Here is a 17,501-nt window from a genome sequence, read left to right on the forward strand (position 1 = left end):
GGGGATCACTCCCCACATTCGATGGCTCATGGATGCCGGAATTCTCAAGCGGTGTCAATCCCCTTGGAACACCCCTTACTACTGGTGAAGAAGCTGGGGAGTACGGATTACAGACCTGTCCAGGACCTAAGAGAAGTCAACAAGCGGGTGAGTGACATACACCCTACTGTCCCCAACCCGTATACCCTCCTGAGCAGTCTGCTGCCTGAGTACACTTGATACACTGTGTTGGACTTGAAAGATGCTTTTTTCAGCCTACCCCTGGCGGCCCAGAGCCAGGAGATATTTGCCTTTGAGTGGACTGAGGGGGAAGGCCAACCTGTAGTGCAGCTAACTTGGACCCGCCTCCCACAAGGGCTCAAAAACTCCCCTACCTTGTTTAATGAGGCTTTGAGTGAAGACCTCTATGACTATCAGACTCGCCACCCAGAGGTCATCCTGCTGCAATATGTGGATGACCTTATGTTGGCTGGAACCACAGAGGAGGCATGCAGCCATGCCACCGGTGACCTCTTACAGACTCTAGGCACCTTGGGATATCATGCTAGCACAAAGAAGGTGCAAATATCCCAGCAAGAGGTCACCTATTTGGGGTATAAGATCAGGGAGGGGCAAAGGTGGCTAACTCAGGCCATGAAGGAAACAATATTGCAGATACCAGAGCCCAAGACCCCCCACCAGGTGAGAGAGTTTTTAGAGACTGTTGGATATTGTAGACTATGGATCATGGGGTTTGCTGAGAAGGCCCGGCCCTTATATGAGGAAAGTAAAGAGACCCCAAACTGGACTTGGACTGAGCCAATGAAACAGGCTTTCCAGACACTCAGACGGGCCCTACTAAAAGCAGCCAGCCGGGACTATGCTGCCCCCATATTAGCCATGGGACTTCCACCTCCTGGTACGGGGACTCTGCCTCCAGTCCCCGACTATTCCCTCCCTGACCTCATTTGGATCAACGAGGATACCACCCTCCAGAAGAATAACAAAGATGGATGGTACTGAGATCAAAACAACAGCCTGATATTGCCTGCCATCCTGGGTCGTCACCTATGTGAACACCTGCACACAACTACACACTTGGGAGAGAAAAAGACCTTGACTCTTCTCCAGACAGCCTGCCTGAGGTTCCCTCGACAAAATGCAACTGTACAAGAAATAATCCAGGCTTGCAAAGCGTGCCAGCTGATGAGGACAGGGAAAAGGCAGCACACTGGAACGAGGTACCGAGGGGAAGAGCCAGGGCAACACTGGGAGATAGATTTCACTGAGGTAAGACCAGACAAGTACGGGTATCGCTATCTGTTGGTTCTGGTAGATACATTCTCGGGGTGGGTAAAAGCCTTCCCCACTAAGGGAGAGACAGCAACAGTGGTTGCTAAAAAGATCTTAGAGGAGATAATGACTAGGTATGGGCTGCCAGTGACTATGGGCTCAGATAACAGACCTGCCTTTGTGAGCCAGATTGGACAAGGGCTGGCCCAAGCTCTGGGGACAAAATGGAAGTTACATTGTGAATATAATCCCCAGAGCTCAGGACAGGTTGAGAGAATGAATTGGACCCTAAAAGAAACTCTGACAAAGTTGACAATAGAGACTGGCGGGGACTGGGTGACCCTCCTTCCCTTCGCGCTCTTTTGAGCGCGTAACACCCCTTATAAGCTGAATCTTACCCCTTTTGAGATTCTGTATGGAAGACCCCCTCCTGTGTGTCCTATATTCGAGGGAAAATGCCTACCACCCCCTACCTTGGGACAATTCCAGCAATCACTGATGGCATTAAGCAAGGTGCATAGCCATGTTTGGAAATTAATTCGAGAGATACACGAGGGAACAAGCAAGGGGACCATCCCCTCACATAATATTGGCCTGGGTGATTGGGTTTGGGTAAAACGACACCAATCTAAAGCATTAGAACCTAGATAAAAAGGCCCTTATGTTGTTCTCCTTACCACTCCTACTGCTGTTAAGGTCGATGGGATCGGGCCCTAGGTTCACTGCAATCACGTGCGGCAGGCCAGCACAGAAGAACAGGAGACGATGCAAGCAGAATGGGAAGCAAGACCTCACCCGTCAAATCTTTTGAAACTGAAACTCGTACGACGGGAGCCCTCTTAACTCTCCTGCTGATAACAGTTTTCATCAGCCCAGGAGCAACCAGCCACAACCGCCATCAGCCAGCTAACCTGACTTGGGTGATCTACAATCCTGAGACTGGAGAAGTGCTTAATTCGAGCTCCAACGTGGCCCCAAAGGGACATGGTGGTCAGTACTGACCTTTGATTTGTGCGTGCTGGTGGCTGACGGTAATGGGTTTGGTCCCCACCAACTGACCAAGTTCTTTGCCCATGGCTCTTTTGGTCTGTTCACCAGTAACTGTGAGCAAAAAGGCCCACAGTACTACGAACAGGTGCCTGTCTATGTCTGCCTGGGGGGGAAGAAGGGATCAGAACCAAAATGAAAAATGTGGGGAAATTGACTCTTTTTATTGCGCCGCTTGGGGTTGTGAAACCAAGGGAACAGTCCATTTCGCACCTCCAAAAATCCTTGAGCTCCTTGGCTGAAGTAATGTTACAGAATAGGAGAGGTTTAGATTTGCTGTTTCTGCAACAAGGAAGATTATGTGCAGCACTGAGAAAAGAATGCTGTTTCTATATCGACCATTCAGAGGTGGTACAAAAATCTCTCTAAAAAGAGAGAGACTAGCCCAGTGGAAGAGAGAATGAGAAGCCCAACAAGGCTGGTTTAAATCTTGGTTTCAGCGCTCCCCCTGGTTGACCACTTTGATTTCCACCCTCCTGGGTCCACTCATAGTATTAATATTGTTACTGACCTTTGGTCCATGCATTTTAAACCGTCTGGTCTCATTTATTAGGGAGCGCCTAAATACCATCCAAATTATGGTATTGAGACAACAATATCAGTCAATTTCACAGAGTAAAGAGGAAGATTTCTCTACTTGAACAACAGACAGGGGGGAAATGTGAGGCTGTCACGGCTAATGCCATGGCAGGCAGCCTAGATTAGGAGTAGGCCTGGTTTCCCAGGGTAACATAATAATCAGGCCTCCTAGAGCCAGCCAATCAACATATGCCTAGCCAGAGAAAAGGGAACCTATCAGGGGAAAGCTGAAAGCCTCACGTTGGGCCAACAAAAATTACCTTGCAACTGTGTAACCTATCAGCTTGCGCCAACTACCCACTGTGTAACCAATCCAATTGCACCAACTACCTGCTGCTTATTTTGACCTAATAAATACCTGAGAGAACTGGGGCTCGGGGCCTTTCGTCCTCACACACCTGGTGAGGGCGGGAGGCCCTGGCTCGAGTCAGTAATAAATTCCCCTATTGCAAGTTGCATTGTTTCGAGGAGTCTTCTTTCCCGACCGGGGACTCGGACTACGGGCAGAACATTGTCACAGATTTCATTTAAATCAAATTAATCCTACCAGTTATACCTGTATTAACCTAAAAAACAGGTACATTATGATTTATTTATTGGCCCCCTTTTTAGCAACAATTATGTTTCTATTATTTGAATTAATTTTCACTCAGATCTCCCCATTTGATATAATCCAGGGTTCCCCCTATCTTCCAGTTATCTAAGGCCCATTTTGCAGACTCTATTACGATTCCATTGGATACTTAGTAAGAATCAGTACAGTCCATCTGATGTCACTCCCATTATAATCCACTTCTCATTCCACAAGTGTTAGGGGAAGCACACTGATTGAAACCGCCCACCCTGGCCAGGCACCATAGTAACCATTTGCATGAGTTGTTTTATGACAGGAGATCCTGATAAGGAACACAGAACTAATAAGCCACCACCAACCAGAAGAGTTTGGGAAAGGTCGAAAGGAGACACCGCGTGTCCGTCCACTTTCCAGAATCCCTCTTGCTAGCATCCATCTTGGCTGAGCGATGCGTGCGCCACCAGGAAAGACTGTGAATTAGAATGATTGGCCAAAGACTACCTGGAAACGAATCCCATCACCATAAAACCCAAGACTGCGAGCCACGCGGCAGAGCAGTTCTCCTGGGTTCTCTCACCCTCCTGCTCTCCACCCAGGTGCCCTTTCCCAATACAATCTCTTGCTTTGTCAGCACATGTGTCTCCTCGGACAATTCATTTCCGAGTGTTAGACAAGAGCCCAGTTTCGGGCCCTGGAAGGGGTCCCCCTTCCTGCAACACAGGGAGCACCACTCTTAATTCTATTCATTGAGTAGATTTACATTTTCCTCTTCAGTGAATTGGTTTCTATGCTGCTGCTTTCCAGATTGAGAGATGGCTTTTCACTCTTGAGCCACCATTTGTAAATAATACTGATTCTGGGCATCCTCCAATAACTGATCATAGGGAGGGACTCCTTCAGCCATGAGGTTTACATATTCTTCAGGAGGATCTAATATAGGGCTTGAAGGCAAAGCAGCCATTGTTCATACATGCAATGATTGCCACATTCACATATTCTTAAATTTGATTTCCTATTTGATAAAATAACTCTTCTGTTCATTTCCCGACATACTAGAATGATCATCTGACATAATTCAGGGTATTTTAGATTTCAATAATGTACATCCTTCAGTAATAAAAAGCAGTTTCAGGTAAAGTTCAATTCAGTTCTGTTCAGTTCAGTCGCTCAGTCGTGTCCGACTCTTTGCGACCCCATGAATCGCAGCACACCAGGCCTCCCTGTCCATCACCAACTCCCGGAGTCTACCCAAACCCATGCCCATCGAGTCGATGATGCCATCCAGCCATCTCATCCTCTGTCATCCCCTTCTCCTCCTGCCCCCAATCCCTCCCAGCATCAGGGTCTTTTCCAATGAGTCAACTCTTCGCATGAGGTGGCCAAAGTACTGGAGTTTCAGCTTCAGCATCAGTCCTTCCAATGAACGCCCAGGACTGATCTCCTTTAGGATGGACTGGTAGGACCTCCTTGCAGTCCAAGGGACTCTCAAGAGTCTTCTCCAACACCATAGTTCAAGAGCATCAATTTTTCGGTGCTCAGCTTTCTTCACAGTCCAACTCTCACACCCATGCATGACCACGGGAAAAACCATAGCCTTGACCAGATGGACTTTTTTGGCAAAATAATGTCTCTGCTTTTTAATATGCTATCTAGGTTGGTCATAACTTTCAATTACAAGCCAACAAATCATCTATTAGTGTGTTCTTTTTAGTGTTTCAAGTAACTGCTCAGTCCAAAATCCCACTGATTACTGACAAGTGGCAATTCTGGCATTCCCTTGTGAAAAAGCATTTTCCAGAAAAGAAAATAAACTGCTTCCATGACTCTTATTAGGAACAAAGAAGCATCACTCTGAAGTGCACCCACATGTGGAGAAAAGGGAACCCTCCTACAAAGTTGGTGGGAATGCATATTGGTGCAGCCACTATGGAAAAGAGGATGGAGGTTCCTGAAAGAAACAAAACTAGCATTGCCACGTGACACAGCAATTGCACGTCTGAGCATTTACTCAGACAAACTAATTCATTTATTTTATTTTTTATTTTTTGCAGTTTTATGAAAACAGTTTATTTTTTTTTTTAATTTATTTATTTTTTCAGTGGGTTTTGTCATACACTGACATGAATCAGCAACAGATTTACACATATTCCCCATCCCGATCCCCCCTCCCACCTCCCTCTCCACCCGATTCCTCTGGGTCTTCCCAGTGCACCAGGCCCGAGCACTTGTCTCATGCATCCCACCTGGGCTGGTGATCTGTTTCACCATAGATAGTATATATGCTGTTCTTTTGAAATATCCCACCCTCACATTCTCCCACAGAGTTCAAAAGTCTGTTCTGTATTTCTGTGTCTCTTTTTCTGTTTTGCATATAGGGTTATTGTTACCATCTTTCTAAATTCCATATATATGTGTTAGTATACTGTAATGTTCTTTATCTTTCTGGCTTACTTCACTCTGTATAATGGGCTCCAGTTTCATCCATCTCATTAGAACTGGTTCAAATGAATTCTTTTTAATGGCTGAGTAATATTCCATGGTGTATATGTACCACAGCTTCCTTATCCATTCATCTGCTGATGGGCATCTAGGTTGCTTCCATGTCCTGGCTATTATAAACAGTGCTGCAATGAACATTGGGGTGCACGTGTCTCTTTCAGATCTGGTTTCCTCAGTGTGTATGCCCAGAAGTGGGATTGCTGGGTCATATGGCAGTTCTATTTCCAGTTTTTTAAGGAATCTCCACACTGTTCTCCATAGCGGCTGTACTAGTTTGCATTCCCACCAACAGTGTAAGAGGGTTCCCTTTTCTCCACAGCCTCTCCAGCATGTATTGCTTGTAGACTTTTGGATAGCAGCCATCCTGACTGGCGTGTAATGGTACCTCATTGTGGTTTTGATTTGCATTTCTCTGATAATGAGTGATGTTGAGCATCTTTTCATGTGTTCAGACAAACTAATTCAAAAGATACAGGCATGCCTGCATTCACAGCAACACTGTTTACATAGCCAATACAAGGAAACAGCCTACATGTCCATAACAGAGGAACGGATAAAGAAAGATGCGGTACATATATGCAGCGGAATATTATCCAACCCTCAAAAAGAATGAAACAATGCCATCTGCAGCAACGTGGGTGGACCGAGAGATTATAATACTAAGAAAAGGAAGTCAGGAAGAGAAATATAAACACCTTATGACATCACTTATATGGGGAATCTAAAATATGACACCAAAAAATGAGTGGGTATATGTATAGGTATAATTGCTTCACTTTGCTATACACCTGAAACTAACATAACATTGCAAATCAGCCATACTCCAATAAACATTACAATAAATAAATAAAATATGACATAAATGAACATATCTACAAAACAGAAACAGATTCACAGACAGAGAGAAAAGAGTTGTGGTTGTCAAGGGGGAAGGTGAATAGGGGAGGGAAGGAATGGAATGGGATTTAGGATTAGCAGAAGCAAAGTGTTATATACAGGATGGATAAACAAGGTCTGATGATTTAGCACCAGGAGCCATATTCAATATCTTGTGACAAATCATAATGGAAAAGAATATAGACATATATATATACATACATACATATATATACACACATACATACATATATATATATGTGTATATATATATATTCTGAGTCACTTTGCTGTACAGAAGAAATTAACACAGTATTGTGAATCAACTGTATTTCAATAAAATGTTTTTGAAAAGAACACCCATAGTTTTTTCCTTAGCGAGAATTGTGTCACATGCCTATCCCTAAGTTTATCACTAGAAAGGAGAAAAACATAGTCATAGCTACTTAAACTAATTCAGATTCACACTATGAACTGGGGATGGACCAGTTTCTCCCAAACACATGGCACCTGGTACCAGAACAAATGGAGACTTGGTTGAGAGAAAGGAGCTGAGAAATAGCTCCTCTGTGGACAACTAACACTATCTGCATACATAATAAGCCTCTACTGACTGCTCCCTCCTCACGCCTATAGCTTTATCTCTCCTTCCCTGTCCTCTCCCATCTTCCTTCCCCTACGTCTTCCTCTTCTCTTCCTCTCTCCCAATTTCTCACCCTCCCTCATCTGCTCTTTTAGCTCTTCCCATCGGTATTTAGACATGACCAACTTTCTCCCATTTTGAAAAACAATCATCTTCAATCCCATATCCCAAGACAGTACCTAAGTACCTAATTTGATTCTATGAGGTACTATTATTATCTTTCTTTATAAACTAAAGGAAAGTGAGGCACAGAGAAGTTGAATAACTTACCCAAGATTGCACAGCTTAGCTAGGATTCAATAAATGATGATCAATAGTATTATAGTAGTGAAGAAATGCAATATTTTCTCTCAACTTATTTCAGGAAACATTTTTTATGCATAAAGCACTAATGGATAATTTTATGTGCTATTTTTTGGCATTACTCCTAATAACCCCTATTTATTTAAGCTGCACTTAAGCTGTTTTACAGCTTCTGATAAGTTCAGTAACAAGCATAAAATCTTACAGTAAATAGGATTGATCATCAATACCCAGGTTTGTGTCTTTGGTATACTATTTCTCTAGGACTCCACCATGTCCCATTCATATAGAGGATACTCCTGGTCCTGGGTCTGAACATCTGGTCAGTCTTCCCTTCTACTCTGAAAGTATCTGGAAATTTCCAGAATGAAAACTCCCAACAGAGTGCTTAGGAAGATATCCCAGATGAGGGCCAAATGTGGAAATGAAGATGAGAAATGTCCTCTTTTCTCAATGGTCCTTTCTGGTCAATGCTACACAGGGGGTCTGTCTGCGGGATATGTCCTCCGTGCCACTGGTGGTAAGAGCAAGGCCTCTAGACAACGCACAGCTGGTCTGAATCAGCACCTCCTCCCCCACCTCCCCCACCTCATCCCAGCGCATGAATCACATCACGGAATCAATGTCCAGTGCCCTAAAATAACATAATTGTTAGAGCTCAAGCTTAGAAATTAGACCAGCTTGTATTTCAATCCAAGGTCTACTTATTAATTAAATCAAGGTCTACCTTTTAGATCTTGGTCAAAAGATGCTCACAGTAAGCATCAATTTTCATTTATATAAAGTAGGATTAATATATCCCACATGGAGATTATGTGAGAATTAGATGAAATACCACATGTAGGTAGCACAGTGATGCAAATACAGAGTGCTCATTATCTGTTAGTTCTCATTGCATCCACATTTCCTGTATCTCCTACAACCTTTCTAAGACTCAACTACACTGTCAGATTTTTTAGTGAGAGATGGCTGAACATCCATAGATTTCTGAACTATAATGACTTATGAATCAGTATTCAATACTTTAAAACTTAACCTTCCTTCTCTCTTAGTTTCTGTATTTGCCCAGATTCTACCAACCTTAAGAATAAAGAAGCCATGTATGTGAGTTAAGACAATTCTTTCCAGAAACTTGAATCAGTCGAGCCATGTGCTCTGGTTTCCTCTACAGAAAGTGACAACAGACACCGATGAGCTTTTGCTTTATGCCAAGCACCACTGTAAGCACTTCACACGTGCTAACTCGTAGAAACCCCACAATATCCCATGACAGGTACTCCTATCACCCTCGTCTTACAAGTGAGAGAACTCAGGTATAAAGAAAGAGGCTGAGGAGCTTGCCCAAGATCACATAGTTAGCCAACAGAAGAGGCAGCAAAACTCTTACAGTTAATCACAATTCACTATTCTGTTACTAAAAGCAGTTTCTCTAGCCTGGCAGTTGCTCAGTCGTGTCTGAGTCGTTGCAATCCCAAGGACTGTAGCCCCCTAGGCTCCTCTGTCTCTGGAATTCTCCAGGCGAGAACACTGGAATGGGTTGCCATTCCCTTCTCCAGGGCACCTTCTTGACCCAAGGACTAAACCCAGATGCCCTGCATTGCAGGCAAATTCTTTACAGTCTGAGCCAATCTAGCCTACACGCCTTTATCTCCAGGGCATTAGCAGTAGAATAGCAGTTCTACAGGGACTTAGATATTTCCACATGTTATCTTCCTCAATCCCTCCTGTAACTCTGTGAGACAGGTATTAACAAGGCTGTTTTATGAACACTAGGGAGCTCATGCATCCATTATCCCATGACTAGGACCTTCTGTGCCTTGGGTCCCAGAGTCCAAGATCATTTTATAAACACAGTCATAGAGCGGCTGCAAACCCAGCCCAGATGCCCCTCCTTCATCTCCTTGATCAAGATGCCATGGCCACAAGAGAGAATGGATAAACTGGTTTGGCTGCCATCCTGGTTGAAGCTGTTAGTTCTAACCCTCTGGGAGCTGAGAGAACAGAGACTCCCTAACTCCTTGCACTTGAGTAATACTTATTTAAATATTTCCCTGTAACCACACTTGAAAGTGTTGGTAAAGATGAACCCAGGAAGACCATATAAGCATAATCATCCCCGAATCACAGAAGCTGTGTGGTTTTGAGTCTTCAACACATTTGGATCCAGACTCCTAGGAACCAAATAAGATATCTATAGGCTTAGCACAGGCTTAGTAAGAAAAAGATTTGAAAGAGATAACTTCAGGGAATTGCTACCTCAAATCAACTTTTATTTGTTGCTGATTTTATGGTGCTTACAATTCTTAATTTTTCTACTTTAACAGTTTGCTATTTCCAGGGCTTTAAGTCAGGATAGATATCAAGTCAAGTGGCTCTTTTTAATACACTTCATCTGAGCAAAAGATAGACTGACAAATGTATAGTAAGACGGCATAAATGGAAATTTCCTCCAATGGTTAGGTTTTTTCCCATCACTTTCTTTCAAAGCCTAACACTTCGGAAGGTGTCAGACTAAAGAAATTTGTTATCTGAGCTGAGATGTGTGTACCTCACTCACATAATGGTATGAGCGAATAAAGTAAACCTAAAACACAGTCCATGAACTCAGCATTATTTAGGAATTCTCTTTCAGCAATCATTTTCAAATCATTAAGTAAGGAAAAGGAAATTTACAATTAAGATAAAAAGTGAATAAACCTTTGAAGCAGCAGTTGTTGATAGGTCAATGATCGCTACCCCCAAGCAAATTATGCTCTACAAGTAACACCTTGTTATGAAATGAGCACGTCACTTATTTCCCAAATGCACCCGGAGAGGTAAGCACAATCTGTGGCTGCTTTATCACGTTTTCCCAAGGGGATGCTTTGCTGTTGTTGCTCAATCGCCATGTCCACCTCTTTGCGACCCCGTGGACTGCAGCACGACAGTCTTCTCTGTGCTTCATCATCTCCCAGAGACTGCCCAAGTTCATGTCCATTGACTCGGTGATGCCAACCATCTCATACTAGGGTATTCAAATTACAGGTGAGTTAGGTTTAGACACCTATTTCTGCTGTCACAGATTTTTATGAATAATAAGCAAAGGAGTCACACAGAATACTATCTCTTTTATTAAATTATTTTTCTTATTATAAAGGTAATATATTCTCTTTGTAGGAAATTCAGATCAGAAAATTTTAAAAAGAATAAAAAATTTATCTTAAATCCATAATCCAAATAAGCATTACTAGACTTTAGAGCATTTCTTTCAGGTGCTTTTCTATGTTTATATGTCATTTTGGACCATTTAGATCATAATAAAGAAGCTGTTTAATATCTTGTGTTTTCCACTCAATATTATGTTGGACGAATTTTTTCACACCACATTAATTTTTCCTGTAAATAGCCCCAATGGTCACTTGATATTTTATAATTATAATTTGCTTAATTGTTCCTCTTTATGTAGACATTTGAATTGTTTTCACTTTTTTATTATCATACAAAATATAAAATATAGCTTGTGTGCAGTTTTTGTCCATAATCTTTATACAGAATAGATTCTGAAGGATAAGGAGTACTGGATCAAGGGGTATGACCAATTTTAAAGCCCTTACTATACAAAGTCAAACTTCTTTCCAGAATATTTTATATTAACACAATACTAATAAAACTATCATAATTTTTTGCTCATTTTCTAATGTAAAGTATTTCACTGTTTTTAAATTGTATTTCCTTGATGGCTTATGAAATAGGGATTTTTTTAAGGCATCTAATGTTTTTTCTAAGAATTTTCTTTTTATTAAAAAGTTTTGTTAATTTTTATAATTGTGTAGGTAGAACATTTTTTTTGTAAAAACTATGTCTATGATAATAGTTATCTATCAGACTTGTTGCAAATAGTTTCCCAATGTGTTCTATACCTTTATGTAGTTAAATCTGTTAGCTTTGTCCTAGTTTTTATACCACTGGATTTTGCTTAAAATGCTCTTCCCCACCTAGAGATTAGATATATATTTGTTCATTTGATTTTCTGTTTTTGAAGATATCTGTTTTATTAAAAGTCTTTAATGCATGCTACCTTTTTTTTCTCTCTTTTCCTTTTTATTTTATTTGGTGATGGCATAAAAGATATTTGAAAAATGTATATTCAGTTGTTAAAAAATCTTTTATGAACTACACATAATATTTCTTCAAATTTTCTTTAAAAATAATGGCCTTTTACAGTTTGACCATACTTGCCTCTTATTGAGCTTATCTGCTCATTTATTTCATTCATATTTTTAAAACTCTAAAAAGCATTTGAATTCCTTTATAGTCTACTAGTTTTCTATTATTTAATATGTTGATTTCTGCATTCAACTTTTTCTGAATATATTTAGTTGCTTTTCTAACCTCTTGAGTTGATTAATTAATTCACTTATTTTCTCTCTTTGTGTTCTTTCTAGATACCAACTATAATAATCAAGTATTTCAAAGATAAGAATAATGATAGGTCTGTTTGTTCACCTTTATACTCATCAAAAATTTGGAGTATGTGGCAAGTTATGCATTTTACTTTTAGTACAACATTTTGATCTATATAATAATAATATTCTTCAATTCCTCCATACCATCTGTTATTTTTCTTTATTTGTACATGAGAAAGTTTAGGTACAGTAAGACTAAGGTCATCACATAGCTTCTAACCAGTGAAAACAGAATTTAGAAATACCTTACTGCACAGAACACACGCTGCTAAACAAATTATAATGCTTGAGTTTCCTTACCTTAAAAGTACCTGTTTTCTAAAGAGATCTAGAGTATTTTTCATAGTCTTCCGTAAAGCGAGCTTGATTTACAAAATTCCTCTGAAACCTAAACATGATAAAAATTCTCCAAGTAGTGAATCATAATGTTTCAAATAAATCTGGGGGATATTGCATTCAGTTCAGTTCAGTCGCTCAGTCGTGTCTGACTCTTTGCGACCCCATGAATTGCAGCACGCCAGGCCTCCCTGTCCATCACCAGCTCCCGGAGTTTCCTCAAACTCACGTCCATCGAGTCGGTTACACCATCCAGCCATCTCATCCTCTGTCGTCCCCTTCTCCTCCTGCCCCCAATCCCTCCCAGCATCAGGGTCTTTTCCAATGAGTCAACTCTTTGCATGAGGTGGCCAAAGTATTGGAGTTTCAGCTTCAAAATCAGTCCTACAAAAGAACACCCAGGACTGATCTCCTTTAGGATGGACTGGTTGGATCTCCTTGCAGTCCAAGGGACTCTCAAGAGTCTTCTCCAACACCACAGTTCAAAAGCATCAATTCTTCGGCGCTCAGCTTTCTTCACAGTCCAACTCTCACATCCATACATGACTACTGGAAAAACCATAGCCTTGACTAGATGGACCTTTGTTGGCAAAGTAATGTCTCTGCTTTTTAATATGATATTTAGGTTCCTTTCAAGGAGTAAGCGTCTTTTAATTTCATGGCTGCAATCACCATCTGCAGTGATTTTGGAGATATTGCATTACATCATGCTATTTTATCCTCCTCAAAATATTCTTTTTTCTTCTTGTGTGGTGGTATTCTTAGAAAGTTTTATTTGAATGTAATATAAATTCACAAATATAACTGCCAGTTATACCTCAAAAGTGAAAGCACAAAAAGTGAAGTTGCTCAGTCATGTCTGACTCTTTGTGACCCCCGTGGACTGTAGCCCACCAGGTTCCTCTATCCATGGGATTCTCCAGGCAGGAATACTGGAGTGTGTTGCCATTTCTTTCTCCAGGGGATCTTCCCTAGCAAGGGATTGGGCCAGGGTCTCCTGCACTGCAGGTGAATTCTTTACCACCTGAGCCACCAGGGACGCCCTCAGTGATACCTCGTTAAGAAGTATACCTTAAGTAAAGAAGTTGTACCTTACTGGGGCCTTAAACATTCATTCCATTCAGTTTTTTCTGAGGTGTAACTACATTATCCCTAATTTTGAGTTGAGTTTACCTGATGTTTTATATTCACCCTGAAACTAGGTAAAAGTGATAATAGTAAATTCTGCAGCACCTCATCAGCCAAGTGACTAGAAAAGGGACACAGGGAGTAAATTCTCAGGAACTCAAGCCTCTGCTCCTTCGTGTGGGTCCTCTTTTTATTCCTCTTCCTACAGGAGAAAATACATGAGCATTTGGGGGGGAATACCCATCAATGTACACTTGTAGGAAGATGACTGGAATGTCAACAGTGATAAAACTGCATTTGTGTACATGAATGTGTATGTGCATGTGTGGGTGAGTGGGGGTGTGTGTGTGAGAGAGAAGACAGTTATGTGTTCATTTTGTGGCTAATAATAATGTGGCCCAACTTTAAGTCTTGGGTTTATCTGCCTAATGTTTTTCTTACAAAAAATAATTCTGAGAAAATATACTGGGATTGGTCTAAATTGATCCTCACAATTGTGATCCCTGTGCTATTCTCAGGGAAATCAGTTATCTGAACGCTAGACTGGACTCCGGGAACAAGTGAACAATGTGACGGAATTCATCCTGCTTGGCCTGACACAGAGCCCAGAGGTACAGAAGTTCCTGTTCGCTCTGTTTACCCTCCTCTGCTTTCTCACTGTGGCAGGCGACCTACTCATCACTGTGACAGTCGCCACTAGCAGAGCCTTAGGTTCCCCCATGTATTTTTTCCTGTCTTCTTGTCCTTCATAGACTGCTGCTGCTCTTCTACCATGGCCCCCAAAATGATATTTGACTTACTTGCTCAAAAGAAAGCCATCTCCCTCAGTGGGTGTATGACTCAGCTCTTTGCAGAGCGTTTCTTTGGAGGAGTTGAGATCCTCTTGCTTGTGGTGAGGGCCTGTGACCGCTACGTGGCCTCTGCAAGCCCCTGCAGTGCGCCATCACAGTGAACAGGCGCGTGTGTGGCCTCCTGGCGGCCATGGCCTGGGCCGGAGGGTTTCTTCACTCTCTGTTTCAAATTATTTTTATAGGCTAGTTGTCCTTCTGTGGCCCCAGCGTCATTGACCATTTCATCTGTGACCTTTTCCCTCTGCTGAACTCTCCTGCACTGCCACTCACGTCTTTGGTCTTTTTGTTGCTGCCAACAGGGGGCTGATGAGTATGCTCATCTTTTCTATTCTTATCACCTCCTGTGTTCTCATCCTCTGCTCTCTAAGAACACACAGCACTGCAGAACAGCAGAAAGCTCCCTCCACTTGCGCTCCCCATGTTGCTGTAGCGGTCCTGTTCTCTGTAGCCTGTATGTTTGTGTACCTTCGGCCCATGATCACCTTCCCTACTGAAAAAGCGCTGGCTGTGCTTTATACCATGGTAACACCCATGTTAGACACTTTAATCTACACCCTCAGAAACTCAGAGGTGAAAATGCCATGAAGACACTCTGGAGCCAAAGAGTAACCTTGGGTAATAATTTTTGTGAGTAGAGAAGATAAAATCTATTCATACTTAAGGACAAGAGTGACTAATAGAAAGGAAAATGATTCTGAAGTTAACATATGTGACTTTAAGTATATTATTCACCCCCTTGCTTTCTGGAATCTTTAATGGTTCATCTTTAATAAAATATCAAGATTTGATTAAATGATGACTAAAGCTCTTCAATTAGAAACTTATTTGCTTCTATAAATTACTACTAATCAAGGGATGTTGTTTTTAAAAAAATTACTTTTTAATCTTCCTTTTTCAGGGTTTTTTGTTTTTTTTTTTGCTACACTGAGTCTTCGTTGCAGCATGCGGGCTTTCTCTTGTAGCAGTGAGCAAGGGCATCTCTCTAGTTGACGTGCTCAGGCTTCTCATCACAGCTGCTTCTTAATTTCAGAGCACGGGCTCTAGGTGTCAGGGCTTCAGCAGTCGTGGTGCGTGGGCTTCTGCAGTTGTGGCTCACAGGTTTAGTTGCTTCTCAGCATGTGGGATCTTCCCGGGTCAGAGACTGAACCGTATCCCCTGCAATGGCAGGTGGATTCTTCACTGGACCACCAGGGAAGCCCTCAAAGGGGCATTGTTAATCAACTTAAAGAATCACAGAGGCTGGAAAAACTTTGAGTTACTGTTTTCAGTAGAATGATTCTCTGTAAAGCTTCAGATATACAGTATATAACCAATAGGCCAAATAATTAAAATAAGTCCTAACAACCACAGTATTTAAATAAACAATAAGTCCAAACAACCACATATTTTTTTTTAAATGAATAGTTTTAGTACTGTAGGCAAGGTAGGGTTATTATTGTGAGAGATGATGACCAGTGAGAAATGAATGAGTTTTGAGAAATGAGAGTGACATAAAGGCAGGACTCATTCCAAAATTAGTACCAAGTGCTGCACAATTCCAGGGGCACCCTTTACAGTGTAATCTGGGCTCTTATCAAAATGAATTATTATCTATGTCTAAAGCCAAGAAGGGATATAAAATTCTTCCAGGCACAACTGTAGAGCTATCTTGCACACAATTTCCCAGGCAGAGTTTTGTGGAGCGCTGTTTTTGTAAAAGATATCCAAATAGTTTTAGGGGGACAGATTTGTGCTTTAGCTAATGGATAGAAAAGTATCCTGTACAAACAAAAATTAAGTTGGTGAGAGGTAAATAATCAAGTGAGAAAGCATGCACATTCAAATTTGAATGGAAAATTTTAGACCAATTGTAAACCAATGAGATGGAAAATAATTTGAGATATAGACACAGTGCAAGTTTAAAGGAAATAATCCCAATAAAAGAAAGGGATCCAAATTGGGGCCAGGACTCAAGTTTTGGAAATCCATCAAAGTTACATCTACCTTCAGAAGGACTTGAATTAACCCAAATGACTCCATAGGAATACCTAAGGTGTTCATTGCATATACATTAATCTTCAGTGGTTTAGTAAGTAATTTATTCTAAATGGGAGACACTCAGTCATGTCTGACTCTGACTCCATGAACTGCAGTCCGCCAGACTCCTCTGTCCATGGGATTTTCCAGTCTAGAATACTGGAGTGGGTTGCCATTCCCTTCCCCAGGGGATATTCCTGACCTAGTGATTGAACCCATGTCTCTCTGTCTCCTGCATTGGCAGGTGGACTCTTTACCACGGCACCATCTGGGAAACCCCTGAAATGGGAGATTGTTTTTTTTTATTTTTTCGAGTGTTACCAATCCATTTGCTGATCACTAAGAATCCATATGTTACTACGATATTTTCCAGCCCCTTTGCTTTTAAACAGGAAGTAATATGTGTCACAGTTAGGCTAAAACATTGAGAAGTCAGTATGTTCCTCGCCAGGACTATTTCCATTTCTTTTTCCCTGCTACAGCAAGCCTGGAAGACACACACTGAGATGGCAGGGCGACCCAGTGAAGCAAGCTGTGTCAACCCATAGCTATCTGGAAAAGCTGTCCTAGAGAAGCAACTATCTCTCCGTGAATTAGGCCTGAACACAACATGAAAGTTGAAGTGTTAAGCCACTGAGAATTCAGGATTCATTTGTTGCCACAGCAAAATGATCCTTCCTGACCAGTTACCTTGACTCCTTTCATCTTTTAAAAGACTTATAAATATCAAGGAGAGAAAAGGTTTCCATCACTTTTGCAGTTATCTTCATTCTCAAAACACAGAATGAGTAAATGGCAATCTTTACAAAAACAAGTCCAAATAGAGCATTTTTGCTTCATTGGTCATGTATGGATGTGAGAGTTGGACTATCAAGAAAGCTGAGCACCGAAGAATTGATGCTTTTGAACTGTGGTGTTGGAGAAGACTCTTG

The 17,501-nt window shown here is 41.5% G+C and overlaps 1 pseudogene; it reads left to right on the top strand.

Moving 5' to 3' along the window:
• The first annotated feature begins 14,182 nt into the window (after nucleotides 1-14,182).
• Nucleotides 14,183-15,188, top strand: LOC122703043 (annotated as a pseudogene).
• The last annotated feature ends 2,313 nt before the right edge of the window (nucleotides 15,189-17,501 follow it).

The sequence above is a fragment of the Cervus elaphus genome, chromosome 1, assembly GCF_910594005.1.
Source record: "Cervus elaphus chromosome 1, mCerEla1.1, whole genome shotgun sequence".
NCBI classification, from domain to species: domain Eukaryota; kingdom Metazoa; phylum Chordata; class Mammalia; order Artiodactyla; family Cervidae; genus Cervus; species Cervus elaphus.